The sequence below is a fragment of the Pantherophis guttatus genome, chromosome 3 (assembly GCF_059756535.1).
Source record: "Pantherophis guttatus breed Tessera chromosome 3, ASM5975653v1, whole genome shotgun sequence".
Lineage (NCBI taxonomy): Eukaryota > Metazoa > Chordata > Lepidosauria > Squamata > Colubridae > Pantherophis > Pantherophis guttatus.
Genome location: NC_142065.1, coordinates 85,345,705 through 85,371,300, shown reverse-complemented (window position 1 = coordinate 85,371,300; position 25,596 = coordinate 85,345,705). Strand labels below are relative to the sequence as shown.

The 25,596-nt window shown below is 39.8% G+C and overlaps 2 long non-coding RNA genes across 3 annotated transcripts; both read left to right on the top strand.

Moving 5' to 3' along the window:
- The first annotated feature begins 2,119 nt into the window (after positions 1 to 2,119).
- On the top strand, positions 2,120 to 4,731 carry LOC132711339 (uncharacterized). Of its 2 annotated transcripts, XR_015733152.1 has the most exons (7): positions 2,120 to 2,349; positions 2,573 to 2,639; positions 2,846 to 2,912; positions 3,011 to 3,919; positions 4,076 to 4,134; positions 4,351 to 4,492; positions 4,645 to 4,731. It is a non-coding gene; the product is annotated as an uncharacterized LOC132711339 (long non-coding RNA). The 2 variants fall into 2 exon arrangements; XR_009622156.2 differs by lacking the exons at positions 2,120 to 2,349; positions 2,573 to 2,639; positions 2,846 to 2,912 and having other exon boundaries at positions 2,943 to 3,919.
- A 122-nt stretch (positions 4,732 to 4,853) lies between these two features.
- LOC117677079 (uncharacterized) lies at positions 4,854 to 7,954 on the top strand. The gene is made up of 8 exons (XR_004594638.3): positions 4,854 to 5,089; positions 5,179 to 5,250; positions 5,376 to 5,565; positions 5,652 to 6,312; positions 6,417 to 6,519; positions 6,664 to 6,802; positions 6,923 to 6,999; positions 7,233 to 7,954. It is a non-coding gene; the product is annotated as an uncharacterized LOC117677079 (long non-coding RNA).
- The last annotated feature ends 17,642 nt before the right edge of the window (positions 7,955 to 25,596 follow it).

Genomic DNA, 25,596 nt, shown 5'->3' with positions numbered 1-25,596 from the left:
ATTAGGAATTCTTCTTCAACTTATGCAAAACCCATGAAAGTGGATGAGTGACTGAAGGTTGATTGACAGGAAAAGGTGAGTTTTAAGCTTCCAGTGGAGACGACAGGAAACTGAATGATCTTGCATAGAGCGCCAGAAACAGGTAAGTTCTCCTCCTCCAATACGGATCACAGGTGTCTGAGTGACCCAGGCCAGTCCCCCACGAAAAGGTGAGTTCTACAAGATGCGAACGAGTTGAATTCATGACTTTGCACCAATAATCAAGAAAGGATAATTTTTATTCGTTTATTAGGCATTCTGATACTTCTGCAAAACCCATGACAGTGGATGAGAGACTGTGGGCTGATCACCAGGAAAAGGTGAGTTTTAAGCTTCCAGTGGAGACGACAGGCAGATGAGTGGTCTTGCATAGAGCGCCAGAAACAGGTAAGTTCTCCTCCTTCAATACGGATCACAGGCGTTTGAGTGACCCAGGCCAGTTCCCCACGAAAACGTGAGTTCTACTTCTACAATATGCAAACGATTTGAATTAATGATGTTGGATTAATAAACAAGAAAGGCCGATTTCTATTCTTCTTTAACTTATGCAAAACCGATAACAGTGGATGAGTGTCTGAAGGTTGATCCACAGGAATAGGTAACTTTTACGCCTACAGTGGTGATGAAAGGCAGACGAGTGGTCTTGCGTAAAGCCCCAGAAACAGGTAAATTCTCCTCCTGCAATACGGATCACAGGCGACTGAGTGACCCAGGCCAGTTCCCCATAAAAAGGTAAGTTCTACTCCTAAAAGATGTGAACGAGTTGAATTAATGATGTTGGACCAATAACAAAGAAAGGACAATTTTTATTCCTTCATTAGGCATTCTTCTTCTACTTCTGCAAAACCCATGACAGTGCATGAGTGACTATGGGCTGATCACCAAGAAAAGGTGAGTTTTAAGGTTCCAGTGGAGATGACAGGCAGCTGAGTGGTCTTGCGTAGAGCGCCAGAAACAGGTAAGTTCTCCTCCTGCAATACGGATCACAGGCATTTGAGTGACCCAGGCCGGTTCCCTACAAAAAGGTGAGTTCTAATTAATGATGTTGGATCAATAACCAAGAAAGGACAATTATTATTCCTTCATTAGGCATTCTTCTTCTACTTTTGCAAAACACATGACAGTGGATGAGTGACTGTGGGCTGAACACCAGGAAAAGATGAGTTTTACGCCTACAGTGGAGATGAAAGTCAGACAAGTGGTCTTGCGTAGAGTGCCAGGAACAGGTAAGTTCACCTCGTGCAATTTGAATGACAGGCGTCTGAGTGACCCAGGCCAGTTCCCCACGAAAAGGTGAGTTCTACTCCTACAAGATGCAAACGAGTTGAATTCATGATGTTGCACCAATAACCAAGAACGGCCGATTTTCATTCCTTCATTAGGCATTCTAATACTTCTGCAAAACCCATTATAGTGGATGAGAGACTGGGCTGATCACCAGGAAAAGATAAGTTGTACGCCTACAGTGGAGACGACAGGCAAGTGAGTGATCTTGCATAGAGCGCCAGAAACAGGTAAGTTCTCCTCCTGCAATACGGATCACTGGCGTCTGAGTGACCCAGGCCAATTCCCCACAAAAAGGTAAGTTCTATTCCTTACACATGCGAACGAGTTGAATTAATGTTGTTGGACCAATAACGAAGAAAGGACAATTTTTATTCCTTCATTAGGTATTCTTCTGCAAAACCCATGACAGTGGATATGTGACCTTGGGCAAATCACCTGGAAAAGGTGAGTTGTATGCGTACAGTGGAGACGAAAGGCAGATGAGTGGTCTTGCGTAGAGCATCAGGAACAGGTATGGTCTCCTCCTGCCACATGGATGACAGGAGTATGAGTGACCGAGGCCACTTCCTCACAAAAAGGTGAGTTCTAATCCACCACATGCACAGAAAGTGAATTAGTGATGTTGAACCAATAACTAAGAAAAGACAATTTTCATTCCTTCATTAGGCATTTTAATACTTCTGCAAAACCCATGACAGTGCAAGAGTGACTATGGGCTGATCACCAGGAAAAGGTGAGTTTTAAGGTTCCAATGGAGGTGACAGGCAGCTGAGTGGTCTTGCGTAGAGCGCCAGAAACAGGTAAGTTCTCCTCCTGAAATACGGATCACGGGCATTTGAGTGACCCAGGCCAGTTCCCTACGAAAAGGTGAGTTCTACTCCTACAAGATGCGAATGAGTTGAATTAATGATGTTGGACCAATGACTAAGAAAGGACTATTATTATTCCTTTATTAGGCGTTTTTCTACTTCTGCAAAAACCAAGACAGTGGATGAGTGACTTTTGGCTGATCACCAGGAAAAGGTGAGTTTTACACCTACAGTGGAGACAACAGGGAGGTGAATGGTCTTGTGTAGAGTGCCAGGAAGAGGTAATTTCTCATCCTGAAATACGGATCACAGGATTCTGATTGACCTAGGCCAGTTCCCCACGAAAAGGTGAGTTCTACTCCTACAAGATGCGAACGAGTTGAATTCATGATGTTACACCAATAACCAAGAAAGGACAATTTTTATTCCTTCATTAGGCATTCTAATACTTCTGCAAAACCCATGACAATGGATGAGTGACTGTGGGCTGATCAACAGGAAAAGGTAAATTTTAAGCTTCCAGTGAGTGATCTTGCATTGAGTGCCAGGAACAGGTAACTTCTCCTCCTGAAATACGGATCACAGGCATCTGAGTGACCCAGGCCAGTTGCCCACAAAAAGGTAAGTTCTGTTCCTAACACATGCGAACGAGTTGAATTAATGATGTTGGACCAATAACAAAGAAAGGGCAATTTTTATTCCTTCATTAGGCATTCTTCTACTTCTGCAAAACCCAAGATTGTGGATAAGTAACTGTGGGCTGATCACCAGGAAAAGGTGAGTTTTACGCCTACATTGGAGACGACAGGGAGACGAGTGGTCTTCTGTAGAGAGCCAGATACAGGTAAGTTCTCCTCCTGCAATGTGAATGACAGGCATCTGAGTGACCTAGTCCAGTTCCCCATGAAAAGGTGAGTTCTACTCCACGGATCACAGGCATTTGAGTGACCCAGGCCAGTTCCCTACAAAAAGGCGAGGTCTACTCCTACAAGATGCGAATGAGTTGAATTAATGATGTTGGACCAATAACTAAGAAAGGACAATTTTTATTCCTTCATTAGGCATTCTTCTTCTACTTCTGCAAAACCGATGACAGTGGATGAGTGACTGAGGGCTGATCCACAGGAATAGGTGAGTTTTACCCCTACAGTGGAGATGAAAGACAGATGAGTGGTCTTGCGTAGAGCGCCAGAAACTGGTAAGTTCTCCTCCTGCAATACAGATCACAGGCGTCTGAGTGACCCAAGCCAGTTCCCTACGAAAAGGTGAGTTCTACTCCTATAAGATGCAAATAATTTGAATTAATGATGTTGGATTAATAACCAAGAAAGCCCGATTTCTATTCCTTCATTAGGCATTCTTCTTCTACTTCTGCAAAACCCATGACAGTGGATGAGTGACTGTGGGCTGATCACCAGGAAAAGATGAGTTGTACGCCTACAGTGGAGACAACAGGCAAGTGAGTGATCTTGCATAGAATGCCAGAAACAGGTAAGTTCTCCTCCTGCAATACGGATCACTGGCATCTGAGTGACCCAGGTCAGTTCCCCACAAAAAGGTAAGTTCTATTCCTAACACATGCGAACGAGTTGAATTAATGATGTTGGACCAATAACGGAGAAAGGACAATTTTTATTCCTTCATTAGGCATTCTTCTTCTACTTCTGCAAAACAGATGACAGTGGATGAGTGACTGTGGGCTGATCACCAGGAAAAGATGAGTTTTACGCCTACAGTGGAGATGAAAGGCAGACAAATGGTCTTGCGTAGAGCACCAGAAACAGGTAAGTTCTCCATCTGCAATGTGAATGACAGGCATCTGAGTGACCCAGATCAGTTCCCCGTGAAAAGGTGAGTTCTACTCCTACAAGATGCGAATGAGTTGAATTCATGATGTTGCACCCATAACCAAGAAAGGACAATTTTCACTCGTTCATTAGGCATTCTTCTTCTACTTCTGCAAAACCCATGACAGTGGATGAGTGACTCACCAGAAAAGGTGAGTTTTACTCGTGTAGTAGAGAGGTAGTTGAGGTTTTTTTTGACAAGAGTCATAGTAAGTGTTGTGTTTTACCCTTGCTGTTTGGATGATAGGTAGTTGAGTGAGTTTGGGCTTTTCCCTAGGAAAAGGTCAGTTCTATCCTTCAAACATGCAGAAAAGGTAAATTAGTAACATGGTCCAATAAGCAAGTGACAGTAATTTCTATTCCTGCAGTATGCAAGGAGACATCTTCTTCTGCAATACCCATGACAGCAGCTGAGTGAATTTGGGCTGATCTCTCCAAGAAAGATGTTTTTTACTTCTGTAGGAGAGACAAGAGGCATCTCAGTGGTCTTACTTGGAGCGCTAGGAAGAGGTAAGTTTTTCTCCTGCAATATGAATGACAGATGTCTGATCATGTTTACTTCCCAAGGAAATTGTGAGTTGTACTCCTGCAATATATATGACAGCCCGCCCATGAATATTGTATCAATAATCAAGATAAGGTAACTTACATTTCTGTAATAGGCTTGGTGAGGTCTATTCCCGCAATTCCTAGGACATGCCAATGAGTTACTTTTGGAAGAAAACCTGGAAAAGGTGAGTTTTACTCCTGTGATATGAAAGACAGCAAGCTTAGTGAGATTGGTCAAATAAACAAGAAAGTTATTTCTATTCCTGCTGTAGGCATTGTGAGATCTACTCCTGCAGTTCTACAACAGGCTGCTGAGTGACTTTGTGCTGATTACCAGGAAAAGCTGAGTTCTCTTATTGCAATAGTAATGAAGGGCTACTGAGTGACTTTGGGTAGACTGCCAGTAAATCATAAGTTCTACTCCTCAGTGGCCTAATGACAGTGTATGAATAAAAAAAGTGATTGTAACTTCTATTTTTTCAATAGACATGTTGAGTTCTACTTCTGCAATTCCTATTACAGGTAGCTGAGTGACATTGAGATGATCAGCTGGAAATGGTGAGTTCTACTCCTACAATACACATAACAGGTGGCTTAGTGACATTGGGCGAGTAACTGAGAGATGGTAACTTCTATTCCTGCAATAGGCATGGTGAGGTCTACTTCTGCAATACCCATGACAGGCCCTCAAGTGATATTGGGCAGATCATCAGGAGATGGTTAGTTTTATTCCTGCAATAAATATGACAAGAGGGTTAGTGTCATTGGACCAATAATCAATAATGGGCAACTTTTATTCCTGTAGTAGGCATGTTGAGTTCTACTCTTGCAATTCCTATTATAGGCCCACTTGTGACGTTGGGAAGATTAGCTGGAAAGAGTTTTTCTCCTACAATACGGATGACAGGCAGTCTATTGATATTGTACCAATAACCAAGTGATGGCAACCTCAATTCCTTCTATAGGCATGGATAGTTCTACTTCTGCAACACACATTGCAGCTGTCTCAGTGATTTTGAGGAAACTACAAGAAGGTGAGCTGTACTGCAATACACACCACAGGCAATTGGGTAACTTTGGGCTAATTACCAAGAAATGGTAACTTCTATTCCTGCTATAGGAATGATGAGTTCTACTCTTGCCATAACCATGGATAAGCAGTTGAGTGATTTTGGGCAGATCACTAGATAAAACTGGAAAACTATGTAAAAGCTGGAACATGACCACTGAAGTAAAAACAAGGATAGAGAAAACTCGAACAGTATTCTTCAAAATGAAAAAGGTCTTCTGTAGTCACAACATAAGCCTAAGATTGAAAATCAGGCTTGTCAGATGCTATATCTTTTCTATCCTGCTCTATGGAGTGGAGAGTTGGTCTCTGACAGAAAGCCACTTGAAGAGACTAGAAGCATTTGAAATGTGGATTTACAGACGGCTGTTACATATAAGTTGGGTTGACAAAATCAGAAATGAGGAGGTGATAAGCCACCTGGGAAAGCCAAGGGAAATAATCAAAACCATACAAAAGCGAAAGTTAGAATATTTTGGACATGTGATGTGACACCTTGAAAAATACGGCATCCTTCACTTAATCCTCCAAGAAAAGATTGAAGGCAAACAAGGTCCAGGCAGACGAAGAACATCATGGCTTCAAAATCTAAAGGAGTGGTTTGGTCAAAACTCAGCAGCACTTTTTCACACGGCTGTCGATAAAAATAGGATCGCCAACATGATTGCCAACGTCCGATGACAGATATGGCACAACAACAAGAAGAAGACAGGTAAAAGTGAATTCTACTCCTGTAATATGCATGAGAGGTGGATTAATTACTTTGTGCCAATTATTCGAAAATGGTGAGTTCTAAGCCTACAATAATTATGACAGGAATCTGAATGACTTTGGGCAGATCACCAGGAGATGGTGTGTTTTACTCCTACAATACATACGACGGCTGGCTCAGTGACTTTGGATCAATCACCAGGAGATGGTGAGTTCTAATCCTTCAATAGGCATAGTGGGTTCTACTTCTGTAATACACATGGCAGGCGGCTTAGTGAATTTGGGCAGATCAATAGGAAAAGGTCAGTTTGTACCAATCATCAGGGGACAATGACTTCTATTCTTTCAATAGGCATGCTGAGTTCCAGTCCTCCAATACCCATGTTCAGTGGTTAAGTGAGATTTGTTCAATCAATAGGAGACAGTGGGTTCATCTCCTATAATATGCATGACAGGTGGCTGAATGACTTTGGGCAGATCACAAGAAGACGGTGAGTTCTACCCCTTCAATTTGCATGGCAGCTGGCTGAGTGTATTTGAGCCAATCAGTAGGAGATGGTGAGTTCAAATCCTGCAATATGTATGACAGACAGCTTTATGACTTTGGCCAGATCAGTAAAGGATGAGTTCTACTTCTGCAATACGCACAACAGTGACTGAGTGACTTTGGACCAATAACCAGGAAAAGGTGAGTTCTAATCCTCCATTAGGCATCAAAGCCTTCCTTCCTTCCTTCCTTCCTTCCTTCCTTCCTTCCTTCCTTCCTTCCTTCCTTCCTTCCTTCCTTCCTTCCTTCCTTCCTTCCTCCCTCCCTCCCTCCCTCCCTCCCTCCCTCCCTCCCTGTTTATTTCTCTCTTCCTCTTTCTCCTTTCTTCCTCCCTTTGGCAGCTCAGTGACTTTAGGCCAATCATTTTTTCTCAGCCCTAGGAAGGAGCCAATGGCAAATCACTTTTCAAAAACCAAGATGCCAAGAAAAAGTGCACAGATTTGTTCAGACAGTCTCTGAGAATTGGATCTAATTGAACAGAAGAAAAAAAGAGAGATGTGGATGATGAAGAGACCCTCCTCAGCATATCGTGTCCTGGCTAAGACCACAATGAGGGCTGGGCAGAAGCCCTTTTGGCCCCCCACACAGACCAACATCCCCTGTTGCATGATCTGAAGTCATCGACTGAAGTGGGACCCAAGCCATTTCAATGGGCGGTTGTTGAATGAGCCAGAACCACTTGATGCAGCATTGTATTAACCAACAAGCATAGAGTCCCCACAAGCCATGAATCTGAACCAAATTAATCTGGGCAAGCTGGTTGGGAATTCTGGGAGTTGAAGTCCCCACATCTTAAAGTCGCCAAGTTGGAGAAACACCAATTTAGAGTCTTCCCCAACTCCAGCTGGCTGCAGGCGGCTCATTTTCCCCAATGGAATAATGAAAATAAAAAAGAAATAAACTGACCATGAGCATCCAGGAGATCCTCAGAAATTCATAGCAATCTGTGAGGGCTTCTCTGCCACCCTGCCCCAAAAGCTGGCACTGAGCCCAGCTTTGTAAAGACCTGACCGGCTCACAGAAGAAGTCTACCTGGGATCATCATGATTCAGTTCATAATTTATTCCTAATAAATGTTGCCAGACAAATCATGATACCCAGTTACTCCTGAACCCCTTTCATTTTGGTTGCCAGCCTTCCCACTGGGCTCACCTCAAAGTCCTCTTTTGTATTTGAGCTTCTGTTTGTGTCCTCTGACCCAGGCCGGGTCCAGCTGTCTGCTGTCAGCAATTTCATAGACGGTGACGCACAGTTTGTCTGAGGCCCACTTCTTCAGATTAAGGGGATCCTCTCCTTTCCTATCTTGGCCCTTGGGGTGCCTGCTGATTGTGCACGTCGCTCAGTAAATGCTTCAGTTTGTGCTCCATGCAGCCCAGCTGATGGGCATATGAATGGAGGGTGGAGTTGATATCTGGTGGGCTGGACCCAAACTTGAGCTAGGCCAAGAAGAGGACCTGAGATTTATAGCCAGACGATTGGTCCCCGTCTTCTTCTGGATAGGATGTCTGGGCCTCCTGCACCAATGAAGGAGAATGAGGGGAGACCATCTTAATTAATTAACAAACAGTTGTAATTTCTCAATTAATGACCACTCTTGGTTTCTTCATTAATTAATTAGTGATCGGTTATAGTTTCTTCATTCATTAATGACCACTCATAATTACTTCCTTAATTAATCAATGACCAGTTATAGTTATTTCAATAATTAACAACCATAATGTCTTAATTAATTACCAGTTGGAGTTTTTCATTAATTAATGATCACACCAGTAATACTTTCTTCATTAATTAGTTACCAGTCATAATTACTTCATTAATTAATCAATGAACAATTGTATTTACCACATTAATCAATGACCACTCATAATGTCTTAATTAATGACCAGTTATAGTTTCTTCATTGATATATTAAGGACTAGCCATTGTTTCTTCTTTAATTAATTAATGACCAGTCATAGATTCTTCACTAATTAATGACCACTCATAATTTCTTATCCCCATTCCTGATCTATGGTATGTCCATCCTGCTTGCTTTTGTTCATGAATGGACCTCAAATTGCCACAAAAAGGTATTTGCACCCCATTAGGAACCCCCAAACAAGCCCACCCCTCCCAGCTCACATGAACCAATTTTATTAATTAAATTTTAATGGTGCCCATCTCATTGATACAACAGCTTTGGGTAGGTTACCATAAAATAAAAAGGTAAAAAAAAAAAAAGGTAATACAAAGGCAACTAAGTGAAGATGGTTAAAGAGAAAGCCATTTATTTGAGCATGTTGCACGGAGACTGTGGCTATGTCTTTCCCTGTCTTGGCTAAATGGGTTGTGCGAATCCAACCATTTGGGGATTCTTTGTCATCTCAAAGAACCATAAAATCCTAGGTCTTCTAGTCCAACCCTCTGCCCAAGCAGGAGACAAATCATTGTCGAGGAAACCTCCAGAGTTGGGGTACTCACAACTCCAAAAGGAAGGCTGATCTCTCTCTCCCCCCCGCATCATCTTATCTATCTCATATAATCACAGAATCATAGGGTTGGAAGCGACCTTGGAGATCTTCTAATCCAAGCCCGCTCAAGCAGGAGGCCTTGTACCATTCAGGACAAAGACTTTCCAATCTCTTACAATGGGACTAAAAAAGTGACTTACGAACATTTTTCACACTTACAACCACTGCAGTATCCCCATCGTCACATGATCAAACTTTGGATACTTGGCAAATGGTTCATATTTATGATGGTTGCAGTGGTCCAAGGACACATGATCCCCTTTTGCGAACTTCTGACAAGCAGAGTCAATGGGGAAGCCAGACTGACTAATAATTGTGTGATTAACTTAATTAATTTAAACAGTTAATTCACTTAACAAGAAAAGTAATAAATTGGGGCAAAACTCAATTAGCAACTGCCTCACTTAGGAACAGAAATTTTGGGCTGAATTGCGGTCATAAGTCAAGGACTACCTTTACTCAGCCAGGTGGCTGGAAGCCCAGTGATTGGATTCACACAACCCACTAGTGTGAATCAACTGGGTGTGTTGGTGAGGAGGGGGCAGAGGTGGGCATCACATAATGTAACCACCAGTTCACCCAGCACTAAAAATGTGAGCATGTAGCTTCAAAAAACCTTCCGTGCTTCAAAAACACAGCGACTACATAGGACGGGATAGTGCCAGGGCTGGTGGGTTGGCCCAGCCGCTGGTCCAGTAGTGGTATTCAGCCAATTCTATCAGCTTCGGGTGAACTGGTAGTGGTGGCTGCAGGAGGCTTTGCCCAGGGGTGGGTTCTACTTACCTTTATTACCATTCGCAATGGGGCCATATGCACAGAAGCATTTTCATGATGTCAGGGTCAGTGGGCGGGGCCTCCTGCTAGTTTTACTACCATTTCTATAGAACCAGTGCGAACCAGGGGCAACCCACCCCGGTTCTGCCCACGTTCACATTTGTGAACCGGTAGCGAAGGTAAGTGAATACCTCCCCTGCACTGGTCGGAACTATCAGTTCACCTAAACCAGTCCGAACTGGCAGCAGCCCACCTCTGGCTTCACGGGGTCAGTTTAAGGGACCCAAGATGGCATCACTCTTCCCCTTGCTTCTCGCCAGTAATCAAGGGGGGGATGTACTCTGCCCATGCTTAAAGGAGCTTTCATCATAGCCACTAGCGCAGAGATTCCTTTCCTTTGGAAAACTGGAAGGACAGCAAAAAACGGACATCCAAAAGGCCTTCAAAGTTGCCCCGAATCCAGACAAAAATGAGGGAAGCAAGGCTGCAATGGTACAGACTGATGTGGAATCCATCGCGAGGGAGCACTTGTACTCAGCCAAGATGGCTGGCGGCCCCAAGGACAATAAAAAAAGGTGATGGGTGGATTGCTTGCATGAGGACATGTGAGCCATAGGTGAATGCCCTGCCGATGCTGCAGACCAGATGAAATGGCGGGCGAAAGGTAATGGGAATAATGCAGAGAACAACAACAACAAGAAGAAGCGCTTGAGTTTTCCTTTGCAAAACAAAATTATATATGTTTTTTTCTATCCTCTTTTAGCTTTGCCCCTTTCTCAGATTTGGTCCTTATTTTTCCCCAAGAAAATATGACCACGATACTTTGTAAGCTTGTACTTGATTTGTGCATTGTGTTTTAAGCAAAAACACATTTTTTTAAAATTTTAACCCAAAACACATTCATTTTTTTTAAAAAAAGAATGATTATTCAAGTAGATATTATTTCTAATGCATTTGGACAACTATTGTATTTTTTTACCTTTTGTACAAATGAGTTCCATATTTCGCTATATTGAATTAGATAACTATATATAGCATTTTAATTATTTATGTATTTATTTAATTTTTATGCCTCCCATTCCCCTATAAGGCGACTCTGATCAAGTTAGAATTTTAACTATTTAGAGCTAAATGTTTAGACCTGATATTTTATACAGGAAGGCTTCGAATTCCGATTGTAATGGAGCCTGGTGGCACAGCAGACTAAAGCACTGTTAAGTAACACCAGCTGCCTGCAATTACTCCAAGTTCAAATCTCACCAGGCTCAAGGTTGACTCAGCCTTCCATCCTTTCGAGGTAGGTAAAATGAGGACCCAGATTGTGGGGGCAATAAGTTAACTTTGTATAAAAAAGAACACTGCTTGTGAGGGGGACGAAAGCCGTACTAAGCAGGTATATACAAAAGTATGAAGGCTATTGCTTAACGAATTGTAAGCCACCCTGAGTCTCCGGAAAAGGGTGGCATATAAATCGAACCAATAAATAAATAAACAATAAATAAATGACACAACTTGGGACTGGCATAAACAAAGTCATTCACATAATCGACCCAAAGATTGTTGGGATATTTTAAAAGGCTTTGCAGATGGGTTCCCAGCCAAGGCAACATTTTTAGATCGAGTCAGGTAAGGCCAAGTTTCCCAACTGGGGCCCTTAGAACCTATGTTTGTAATTTATTGGGCCACAATGTGGAAGTACTTCACTTTTGCTTCTTCCAGGCAGAGTGGAGATCTCTTTGTGGTCTTCTTTCTCTTCCACAGCAGATTCAGACCAATTTTTTTAGAAGCCAGGTAATGGCTGCCATTCCTTTGCCACGCTAGGCGTGCGATGACCACTCAGTTCTCCAACCAGTCTTTGTGGAAAGCAGGCCACCATAGCCTCTGAGCATGCACAAAGTTTATTTGTGCTCTCTCCTCCTGTCTCGCCTGCTGTACCTCTTAGATTTTTAAGTATTAATACAGTTGCCTCATAGTGGTGTTGTGAGGAAAATAGGATGCTTAGGTATGTTTGCTGCCCTGAGTTTTTATATATAAAACTATATATATGTGTGTGTGTGTGTGTGTGTATGTATGTATGTATGTATGTATGTATGTATGTATGTATATGTATATACACACACACACACACACACACATATATATATACATACACATACACACACACACACATATATAAAACTATATATATAACTATAAAACTATATAGCTATATATAACTATATATGACTATATCTATAACTATATATATATGTTGCAATATTTTCAGGATCAGACTCAATAAAGATAATAGGAGTTAGAGCTTTAAATATATTTCTTTTTAATTATGATAGGCATTCTATATTCACTGAATATTCAAGGTAGAAGCGCAGAGAATGGTGAGGGTGGCTCCTTATATATACAAGGGGTGGAGTTAGGAATGGGAGTGGTAAGTTATGAATACATTAAAGTCCAAAGAATAAGTTAACCTCTGATGTTCCATATATACATTATTTACACATTGGAGAATAAGGCATTTACATCTGACAAATCCCCCTCTAAATGCCGGTTCGTTACACAACACCAATTACATTCTGATTCAGGACAATATAATACATATAATTTAGAAGTTAAATATTTGTGTTGTTTAGAAGGTAAGGGTTTTGTTAATATGTCAGCTAATTGTTCAGAAGTATCGCAATGTATTGCTTTAATGAATCCGTCTTGAGACAGTTGTCTCACATGCTTAAACTTTATATCAATATGCCTGGACCTTTGTCCAATTGCATCGGATCTGGATATTTCAATGGCCGCTTTATTGTCTTCATGCATAATAAATGGTAAAGTGGGTTTCTTCCAAACATCAGTGATCAGATCATTGAACCATACAAGGTTATTTGCAGCCTTGGACAAACAAACATATTCCGCTTCTGTAGTAGAAGTGGCTACTAGTTCTTGTTTACCAGTATACCAGTAAACTGGACAATCATTCAATAGAAAAACATAACCAGAAGTACTCTTTCTGCATGATGTATCACCAGCCCAATCTGCATCAGCATAACAAGTAATTTTTGGTTCTCTGTCATTATTGGGTTCCAACATTAAACAAAAATCTAATGTACCCTTCAGATATCTTAGAATTCTTTTGACAGCTTCCCAATGATACAAGGTTGGTTTACTAACATATCTTGACAATAGATTGAGAGGTAATGCAATATCTGGCCTAGTCCAATTAGATATATAAAGGAGTGAACCTATAACTGATCTGTAAAATGTGTTGTCTTTAAACTCAGGGGAAGATTCATCAGTGTTTCTAAGAAAATCAGTTTGCATAGGGGTGTCACAGGTTTTGGCATTATTTAAGTTACATTTGTTTAGGAGTTCGATGATTTTATCTTTCTGTGTAAGTTTGAATCCCCTTTTAGTTTTGTTAATTTGCACACCAAGGTATTTATTCACTTTACCCAGAGATTTCAGTGAGAAGTGTTCATTTAACTTATTTACAAAGATTTCCCTGCTCTCTTTATGCTTTCCAATGTATAAAATATCGTCCACGTAAATTAATACAAATTCAATATGATCATTACTCTTTTTTACAAAGAAACAGTTATCAGCAGTGGTGGCGTTGAAATCCATGGTCTTAAGTACTTTTACCAAGCAATCGTACCATCTTTTGCCGGATTGCTTTAATCCGTACAGACTCTTATTTAATAACCAAATTTCGTTCTTATTAGTGTATTGACTGTGTGGTGCTCTTACATATATTTCCTTATCTAATTTTGCATGTAAGTATGCGGTCTGTATGTCATATTGGAATACGTCCAGATTGAGTGCAGATGCTACTACAAGGGCTGTTTTGACACTCTCTGTTCTCACTGTGGGTGAATATGTATCAGTATAGTCTTCTGGATATTTTTGTGCATAGCCTTGTGCAACTAGTCTAGCCTTGTATAAGGTATTGCCTCCTTCTAAGTTCTTAATTTTATAAATCCACCTGGTACCTATAATTGTTTTATCCTTAGGTGCGATCGCAGGTGTGAATACATTTAATCCTTGTAAACTTTCCATCTCTTTTTCCATAGCTAGTTCCCATTTTTCTCTTTCTTCATGTGGAAGTTTCAATACTTCTTCATATGTATTAGGTGTTATTTGTTCTCCATTCATATGCATTACGTAATCTTTGTATTTATTTGGTATTTGGTTTCTATTGTTTCTAATAGTTCTTTCAGGCTTGCTATGGTTATCATGCAAATATCTAGCTTCCTTTTTTGTTAATGTGTCTGTCTTTATTTTATGCTGACTATTAGTCCAAGTTTTGGTTTTGTTCTTACTTTTGTTAATATTTTGATTTTCTGTTGTTCCTTCCTCGCAAGATATCGTATCTTTACATTTATTAGGAAATATTTCATTAAGGTGCAATTTTGACCAATTGGCCTGTTCATGGAACACAGCTGTTCTGGATACTATAAATTTGTTATTACTATCAATAAATCTGTACCCTTTGGTTCCAGTTTCGTATCCCATGAATCTTAATCTCCTGGATACGTTTTCTCCCTTTCTCCTCAATTGTTTAGGTATGTGTACGTCTGCAGTGACTCCAAATATGTGCATGTGTGATAATTTGGGTTTTCTATTGTACATCACCTCATATGGTGTCTTATTCACAATACTGGACCAGGTTCTATTTTGAGTGTAATTCGAATAATGTAATGCCTCTGACCAAAATTGTTTGCCTAAACCAGCATCCTCTAATGTGCACCTAATCATGGTTTGTAGTGTGGAATTTTTCCTCTCTGCAACTCCATTTTGAAATGCAGAAAAAGGATTGGACGTGAAATGTAACATTCCTCTATCCTTTAACCATTGGGAGAATTCTTTAGACATGAATTCACATCCCCTATCTGTCATAATTTGCTTTATTCTGATATTATGTTGTGTTTCTATACGTTTGTAGAATTCCTTAAATTTCTGAAATGTTTCATCCTTGTGCTTTAATGTGTAAACAAAACCATATCGGCTGTAGTCATCCACTATTGTTAGGAAGTAACGTTTTCTATAGGTAATTGAGGGACTTAATGGACCAACTAAGTCCATATGTACCAAATCAAAAATATTGTTAGTTGATCTGTTAGATTTTTTTGGTCTGGGACTGGTTTTTAGTTTGGTGGATTTACATACTGAGCATTCCAAATAATTTTCACAATTTTTTATTTTGACACCTTCTGCGTGTTCAGTCATTTTTTGTACTACAGGAAAGCTTGCATGTCCTAACTTCCTGTGTAAGATGTGAGCACACTCATCATGAATTGGTTTACCTATTTTTGGTTTCTTTTCCTTGTATGTATTTTTGTGATCATGAGTTATTCTACACTCATCACTGTCACTGTTACTGACATTTTCATCATCTGCTTCAATACAATCTTCCATATTTGAATCAATGTTATGTAAACATCTTTCTTTAGTTATCAGATAGGGTAGACCTCCTTTTATCATTACAGTACCTACATTTGTTTTGTTCTTTTCTATAGTTGCTTTCCCCTTTGAGAAAACTATATTGATATCAGATTCTCTGCTTAATTTTATGGCACTTAGTATGTTGTGAGGTATTTCTGGGATTAATAATACCCCCTCTATTTTCCCTAGACCAGGCAAGGTCACATTTCCTTTGCCTAGTACTTGAACCTTTTCTTGATTAGCTACCTTTATCATAAACTTATCTTCTATAAATGAAGATAATATACTTTTGTTGTTGGTGGTGTGATTTGTTGCACCAGAATCAATAAGCCAATTGTTATTCTCATCCTGCTGTGTTCTGGTGCTGTCTTGTTTATTTAGCCCATTCAGTGACCCAGATTTCCTCTCTTTTGAATTTTCTCTACCCCTTCTACCTTCTTTGTAATTTGGTGGACTTCTATATTCGTGTCTATCTGTGGAAGATTGTCTGTAATTATATTTGCTCCTATATTCTGGTCTATGTCTCTCTCTTGAGACTTTGGGGCAGTCTCTTCTACTATGTTCCCTGGATCCACAATTGTAGCATCTAAAGGCCTCATTATGTTTATCTTGAAAGACTACTTTCCTAAAAGGTTTGTGGTCTGTTTGGTTACTGGATCGATTTTTTCTTGAATTGTCTTCTGCTATCAATTTGTTAGATAGACTTTCTATGGATAAATATCCCAAATTAATGGTATCTAAGTGTGACATAAAGCTATCCCATGATGGATCAAGTGAATTGATAATAACACTTTTCATTGTTTGATCTGAAATCACTTCCCCCCTCAATTGTAGCTCAGCTCTTATTTTGTTTAGATTTATCAAATGCTCACTTATAGAAACCCCTGGTTTTACTCTAGAGGAAAAGAAATCCTTAGACATTCTTGTGGTTGTAGCTACGCTATCGCTGTGAAATAGATTAAACATGCATTGAATTATTTCTGATACAGTTAGGTTTGGTTTGATGCTATGATACATTGCAGGAGACACGCTAGATATTATTATGAAAAATGCTCTATGATGTAAACAATCTATTTTTAAAGTCCAAGGTCTTCTTGGAGGGCTAGTTATAAAGAATAGTAAATTTTCTTTCATGAAAATAACCTGAAGCTGTTGATACCACTCTTGTAAATTAATGCCATCAATTCTAAGTTTTGGGAAGTCACTGGGTAAGTTACCTACATTATTCTGTCCATTACTTACAACCTGGGGCAGTCCGTGATCTCTCAAGTGCAGGAAATTACAGAACGGCATTGGGATGCTTGCAATGAGTCTGCGCGGTTCTCTGGCCAGTTCAAGTCCTTCTGGGTCGTCTACGTAGTTTCGCACATGCGCGTTGCTCATTTCTTCTTTGGTGGCGTCGTGGAAGGTTCTCTCTCTTTCAGCTCTCTCGATCCGCTCCTCCTCAGATGAGTCGGTCTCTGGCTCGGTTTTTGGGGTTCTGGTGGTGGCGACGGTTCTTTTCTTCCTTTTGTGTGCGTTGGTATTCGATCTTGTCTGTGGTGTAGGGCGAAATCGGCATGGCTCTCTGGGCTCGGGCGTCGTCGCTTTCGAAGTCAGGATGGGAGCGTGCAGGTCTTGAGTCGCCGGTTTGATTTCTTGCTTCTTCGTAGATGTCTTGGTAATTTTCAGTCTTGGCCCAAAAGCAGCAAAGAGCGTTTTCATTGCTGATTTTACTTGAGATTTTGTTAAATCGTCTTCACTTTCTGATTTTGGATCATCTGAAGAGTTTGAGACTTCTTTCTCACTTTCTTCGTCTGATAGTGTTTTTCGCGCCAGAAATTTTGAACTGAGCGTTTTGATTGGCTCTGCTCCATTCTCTTTTGAAGTTCGTTGAAACCAAGATGGCTGCCATTCAAAATTTCGCGCGGGATCACATCTTTTCTTTTTAACAACTATTTTCTCAGTAGTCATCTCACTTACGGTTTTTTGATCTTTGGGTTTTTCTTTAATGACGTTTTTCTCTCTCGCTGCTCCGCTGTTCTTCAGCATCTCCTGGAGGTCCGCGATGAGACTTTCATCATTCTTTTGGCTTTTTATTATCTTTAATATCTCTGACCTGAGTTTGTTATTTTCTATTTCGATTTCTTTCTGGTCATTATTTTCACTCATTAGTTCTTCTTCTTCAGTGGTGTATTCTTCGGATTCTCTCGAAATCGCATTGGTGGATTCGTTGATCATCTCTTGATCAGTTTCTATTTCTTTGCTGTAGGCCCTGGTGTTGGGCCTATCTTTCTTGGACATTTTTAATTACTTATTGAGTCAATTAACCATCCTCTGCTACCAGCTTGTTGCAATATTTTCAGGATCAGACTCAATAAAGATAATAGGAGTTAGAGCTTTAAATATATTTCTTTTTAATTATGATAGGCATTCTATATTCACTGAATATTCAAGGTAGAAGCGCAGAGAATGGTGAGGGTGGCTCCTTATATATACAAGGGGTGGAGTTAGGAATGGGAGTGGTAAGTTATGAATACATTAAAGTCCAAAGAATAAGTTAACCTCTGATGTTCCATATATACATTATTTACACATTGGAGAATAAGGCATTTACATCTGACAATATATATACACACACACACATTTATATATACACAAATACATACATACATACATACATATTATACACACACAAACACACAAACACACACACATACACATATGTCTGTCTGACTGTCTGTCTGTCTGTCTGTCTGTCTGTCTATCTATCTATCTATCTATCTATCTATCTATCTATCTATCTATCTATCTATCTATCTATCTTCTAGCTCAGGGCAGCAAACATACCTAAGCCTCCTATTTCCCTCACAACACCACCAGTGTGAAGCAACTGTATTAATACTTTAAAAGATTTAGAGGTACAGCTCTGATTTGAAAGAAAAATAAGGAACACTGAAGAAAAAACATCCTTCTCTTCTCTTTCCAGGTCTTTCCTCTTTCTTTTTATATTTGTATAATTTTCCATTGCAATGCAAGGGCTATGGTAATGTTAAGAAGTCTTATTTCCTTGTTGCTCCTGCAGGTTCACTTACTAATTTCGCACAATGCCTTCTGTGGTTCATTCTCCTGAAACAAGCATTTGCTATTTTTTCTCTCCTCTCCTCTGCCCACTCCACTCTTCTCAGCATGTGAATAACAGGTTGTGATGTTGCTCATAACTATCATTCTGAACCAGCACATTCAGCAAGTTTAATGTACCTTAACTTGACCAAGCATTTAGTGTAAAATACTTCCACCTTACTTATTGCTCTTTGAACTACTCCCTATTATATCTATTAAAAGAAAGACTAGGAGGCTAGATACCATAATTTTCCATAGTTAAGAGCAAATTATATATACTTCCAGCACCTTTTAATATGCTTTTCACTTGCAGGAATTTAGACAATGATTAGAAAGAAGGGTTAAAAATAATTTTTTAAAAGAGGTTAGACGCTTACAATTTGATGTAAAGTTACTCTTTTACACTCTGGTCCTGCACATAATTGCAGGAAGTAGAATTGATTTGAATATGCTATAATCAGATACAAATGTCAAAGTGTTTAAAATAAATATCCTCAAAGTTTAAAATTATACCCTTTTAACACTGTAGTGCATTAATTAGCATTATTTGCTTGTATATCTATCAGAACAACTAAAGTTGTTTCTTTCAATTAACTCCCTAAATTTCAAAATATTAGCGATGCGAGCTCTAGAGTTAAAGGAAGAATACGGTTAAATATTCAGGAACCTTTTTTTGTTTTTACAAAAGGTCTATTGTTTGAAGCGCTATGGGGTCTATGACAATTCGCCACAGCCAGCTTGCAATGATCAACCTGCCACAGCCAAATCGCCACGGCCAACTCGCCACAGCCAATTCACCACAGCCAATTCGCCAAGGCCAACTCGTCACAGCCAACTCATCACAGCCAACTCACCACAGCCAACTCGCCATGGCAACTCGCCACGGCCATCTCGCCACAGGACAATTTGCTGCAGGACAAAGATACACTAATATCAAAGAAATGGTGGAACAGAATCATAAAAGAAAGGATGCAAAAAGAGGGACAGAATGAAATGCGAATGGCAAAACTTAAAATAATTTTTATTTATTTTAAATAGTTAAATAGAACTGTTAAATTGTCCCACAGTGAGTTGTCTCGCAGTGAGTTGGCCGTGGCAAGTTCGCCGTAGTGAGTTGGCCGCAGCAAGTTGGCTGTGGCATATTGTCCCATTCCCAGCACTATGACTAGTAGACCAATTGCAGTTGGTCCATTCATGTCCTTGTCACCTCCTATATATAACACTGCAATGTGCTCTTTGTAGGACTATATCTTTTAAGATATTTAGAAACCATAGCTGGTGCAGTCACCACCTGTTGGTGGGTAAGAGCCTCTATCTTAATGTGATTCCATTGCTATGGCTCAACGGACCACACGTTTTCTGAATAGTTTTTATCCCAGAGCTATAATTGCACTCAACAATGATCTAAAGGGCCACCATCAGTGAGCTGTTGGACAGTATTACTTGGTCTGTTGTGTAGATGTTTGGGTGGTTTAGGGGTGGGGAATTGTGCTGGGTGGGAGTGTGTTTGGGGATTGTTATGTGTGTTGGACCTGGTCTTTGGGTGTTAAGTGGATTTCGTTGTATGGGTATACTGTGTATACATGTACAATGACAATAAAGTTATTATTACTGAGTGCCCAAAGTGCGTGCCCGAACCCCCAAAATGCAATGCGCGTGCTGTCCCTGCACATGCGCCCCGCCCCCTGCACATGCACCCCACCCCTGCACATGCGCGCAAGGCCCCTGAACACGCCCTGTGCCCCATGCATGCACATGTGGCCCCCCCACACTCCCACTCACGCATGCATGGCAAAGAGCTGAAGACCATCTGGCCGGCGGAAGGTGTGCATGCATGCACGGTGGAGGTGAACCAGGGCAACGGCTCACATGGCCACAGAGAGGGCACTGCGTGCCACCTCTGGCACATGTGCCATAGGTTCGCCATCATGTACTTGATATATATCAATTGGCCTTAATCCAATCCTGCATCTAATCTGTATGTTCTGAATGGGCATTTCCTGCACTCTCTCTCTCTCTCTCTTCCTTCCTTCCTTTCTCTCTCTCTATCTCTCTCTTTCTCTCCCTCCCTCCCTCCTTCTCTCTCTGTGACTTATGGAATTTTGCCTGGAATTGATGAGAGCTTTAAGAAAAAATAGTCGCCTTTTTATTTTATTTTTATTTATGCCTCTGTTATTTTCTTCTCCAGGCTTATCCTGTAGAAAATCATTTCTTAATACTAATCTGACTTTTTTTATTTCATTGGTTGAGTACAGTCAGTTTCAGAACCTTCAGTGCAAATCTTTAAGCTGTGTTCTTCTGTTGTAGGATGGGGTTTGATTGTAGAGAGTGGGTTTTGTACAGGTTGAGGTCCAGTTTTATATTGCTCTTAACACTGTGTGAGTAGACCCCTGGATGCATTTCAAGCAATACATTTTCTCTGAGTTCTGGCACACACAAAAAAGGACATATGACTTATAGCTTCTGATGTTTGCAAATTGACTAAACAAGACAAAATATGAACTATCCATTCCTAGAGTTTTCTACTGTTTAAGTCGTTCCAAAGAAATTGAGCTATTAATGACAATTATAAGGCATGATGTGGTGTATGTCATATTAATTGGAGGACTATATAGGTCTCACGATAAGCACAGATAGTAGCTTCCCAGAGAGTTCAGCCATGGCCAGACTGAATAATAATAGTATGAATAATTATTATTTCAATTGCAAAAGGCAACTTTACTTGGAAGAGCTTATATCCTGTGTTAGTTAATATTATTAAACAATATCTAGCTATCCCAGCTCCTTGGGAAGGGCTCAGTAAAAACACCAAACCCAGTCCAAACTTCCAGCTGATTGTGTGACCCACCATAATATTAAATACCGCATGGATTTGGTTCCCATCAGCATAAGAGTGCATAATATCTGCAGCTCAGAAGATATTCAAGTCACATATTTTGTGATGGCACATGCATACATTTCCTGCACCTTAACTAACTTGAAGCCTAGGTCTTTATTATGATGCATCTTAAGAGGGGCAAATGTAATTAGAGCTGATTGCTGTTTCTTGATGTATCCATTTTTACTGAAGATTTTATCCTACTGATAATTTATTGCATCTTTCTTTGCACTGTTGCCTGCTATTCCTTTTCACCTCTTCCGTCGCCTTTTTCTCCTGTTTGCTGGATCATCTTTTGTCATCTCTTCACCCATGCTTTGAAAAGTCTTCCTTTCTGTCCGATCGTATAACAACTGTTTTTTCTATCTTTTTTTTTTTTTAATGCCTCTTTTCTTCTTTTGCAGCTGTGACACTATCCCCGGCCTGAACCAAATTGACACTTCTGGAAGCAACAGCCGTCGTTGGGTCCCTCCAAGGCTGCTACCTTCAGAAGTGTCAGTTCAAGCAGCAGGAGACCCTGCTACATCTGCAGAGAGAAATCTGGAAAAAAAAAAAGGCCCCGATAATAAAACAAAATAAAAATCTTTCTTTAAAAGATTTTAAATTGAAAGAATGGAGAGAGAGAGAGAGAGAGAGAAGGCAACAATGGGAAAAGATGGGAAGCTGGGAAACGGGGTGGCAAGGCAACAAATATCCAATATTTTTGTTCAATGTGAATATAATGGACTAAATTATCACTTGCCGACCGAAATGATTTTATTTATTTATCATTCAAATTTATACAGTTGCCCATCTTGCATATATGACTCTGGATGACTTACGAACAGCCAAACAGAACAATACAACAAAAATAATACAGCTATTTAAAAACAAGAGAAGAACAATATAAAAAGCATATTAAAAGAACCATAAAATATATAAAAATTCACCATTGAGATAATCACATTTATTAAGATACACAGTTCAACCACTGTACCAGCTACATCACACTCCTAGTTCATTCTGCAAGAGTTATTTGAATCTTAGCCAGAAAAAAAGAAAAGAAAAGAAAAAAGAAAAGAAAAGAAAAGAAAAGAAAAGAGAAAAATCCAATGAGCATAAAAAGATTTCTGTCATCCAGGTTGTAGTCTATCTGGGCTGCAAAAATTGGGAAAACAACTAGACCACATCAAAAAAAGGTGGGTTTTTTTTGTCATTCATTAATTCATTAATTCAATCAATCAATCAATTTAGGTTCTGCCTGACTGGGCAGCTCACAACATAGCAAAGCAGAATAGAAATAAAATAGCACAATGCAAAATGAAGAAACAAGTTCAAGACCCTAACTACTATATGACATTAGATTTTTTTTTTTTTTTACTGTTGGGTACTTAAGCAAGTTGCGATTAGTCTTCATCACTACATGAGCGCTGTAGCCTATGCAATCTTTTCCTGTATAGTGCTTAGAATATGTTGTTTCTTTTAAAATTGCAATATGTCTTGAGTCACATTTGGCTGAAAGGCATGAGACAAATCTTCATAAATAACCAGAAGTCTTAATATGGTTCAGGAGAACAATATCATGGAGAAAGATTCCTCCCCCATGATTATTATGCCTATTCATTCGAGGGGGAGATTTAGTTTCTTTTTCAGACCTTCTAAACTGAAAGTGTCTTCAGATGTCTGTGCCTCACCTGATTTGGGAATTTAGGAAAAGGAAACACATGTGACATGGTTAGGTTGTCACAAACACTGAGCAGATGGTTGCCAATTCAAGATCTGCAGTGGGAAAATACAAAGCTGTGCCCATCTAGACCGTTCCCCTAAATATTTAAGTATTTTTAAAAACTATGGAAGAACAGATCTATAATTGTAGAGCACCACACTTATTTACTTTTTTAAAAAAGCATGTATATCGTGTTTTTTTAAAAAAAAGCTTATAGAATGACTGGCAAACCCCAAGATATAAACTGTAAATATTGAAAACCAAAATATAGCATGATTTGGTATGCATTCAGTGGTAAAGGATACGATAGGTGTATTCTTAAAATGTGTATGGCACTGTTTATTGTGTCTTTCTCAGCATTAATATTCATTGAACCATAGTTAATTTGTACTGCAATATTAAGTTTTTGTTAGTATGTTTTGTTTTTCTTCTAAGCCACTTCAATTCATTGAAGCAACCCAGAAGTACTTTTAATTCATAGAGAAGTAAAACAAAACAAAAACTATGGCTATGTTTTCACTGCAGTCTAAATTGGATTATGGAGGCAAACAGGTCATGCAAACAGCTATAACCAGCCAACGATGGAGTTGGTTTTAGCCAAAATAAGTCCATTCTATAGATATTCAGCAACATTTGAGCATCTTCATCAGAACGTGCTCTGTTCAACAGGCGTATCAGCTTCAAAAAGAAACTTCCTAATCTAATCATTGTCAAGGGCTTTACAAGGTAGTCATAGTTTTGACAGGCCCAAAACAAGGTACTTGTGATCTGGATTCAAAGTTCTGATGGCCACTTCCTCCATGATCTCACAATTGCATTTTAGCAATTGTGAGATCAAGCAATTTAGCAACCAGCCCACATTAATAGCTATTTGCAGCATCCCATGGACATAAGACTGTGATTTATGATTTTATTATTTATTTTTTTTGCAGGAAACTGGGCATTTAGTCCTGTTTTCTGGCAAAAAATCAAACAATCCCCCATTGTGGACATTGGGTTCCTTAATAGCTGTGGCATTTCCTTAACAACCATGGATGCACTTTAACAACTACTGCAAAAAAAAATGTTGCAAAATCAGGTTGGTCATGTAATGGCCCACTTAATAACCAGAATGGCTCACAACCATAATTCTGGGCTCAATTATGGTTGTAAGTTGACGGCTACCTGTATAAGATACAAAGAAATAGGAAGGTATCTTCTACGGATGGAAGCTCCTAGGATTTTTCACACTGGTGTTTCAAGCAAAAGATTTTCCAAAATCTATCTGGAGATAAGAGAATTGAATTTAGAACTTTCCTATCCTAACCTGGGAACTCCCTTGCTAGAGAGATTCTCCGTATGAAAGTATGCTAAGGACTAGGAACAGAAGTCAGATAATGTCTAATCTTTCCATGTTCTGGTTGTGAGCTCAAAGAGACTCTACTCTGTTACTGGAGGCAAATGACTGCATTGGATCTACCTTGGTCTGATGCAGAAAATCAATTGTCACCTTTTGATTGATGTCATCCTGTAACAAAACAATGGGAAGAAACATATGGCTATGAGCAAGACAGATCCAAACAAGGTTAGCTTCTTGTGTATGTGATGACTGATGTATCTCATATGGGTTTTGTTTTGCTCTTGTGCTACGCATTCAAAGTCCAGTGTTCATTTTAATGAAACAACAGATCATTGATATTCTGGCCATCTGTTCATAGCATGCGTTATTAAATCTGAAGCATCTTATGAGGATGGGGACCCACTCACAAATTTGTAGAACAAATTAACTGTAGCTTGCTACCTCTGTATATCTTACAGCTCTCTACTGAGGCAGCTTCCTGCTTTCCTTAGTGCACATTGTTGTAAGAAAAGTTGCATCAAAAAAAAAAAAAGAAGAACCTGCCTTTTCCAGAATAACAATGAGTAAAGTTCGAGACTTGTAATATTTCCCAGTTGCCTTTGAACATACAGCGGCTGCTAACTCGAGTGAAAATTTTATAAAAAGAATCAGTCACATTACCTGTGAAAGAGTATAATGGAGTCTTGGTGAATAGCTCCATTTATGTCTGCTTTTTGAAACCTGCAGGCATTAGTGGGGCTATTTTTATAGATTATAGCAGGTAGCTGTTGAATGTTGTGTTTCCATTTTCTGGCTGGTATAATAGGCTCAGCAGGCAGCATCACCTAATTGACCTTGGCAAATCTCAGTAGCTAAGTAGGGTCAGCCTTGGTTAGTACTTGTATGTGGTGAGCCCTGAAGAATCCCAGATAACTGGAGAATCCCACGACTGTTGACTTCCTTCTGGTTGATAGAAAGCAGTGGCAACCACTTCCTTAACGTTGCAAGGAAACACCAGGAG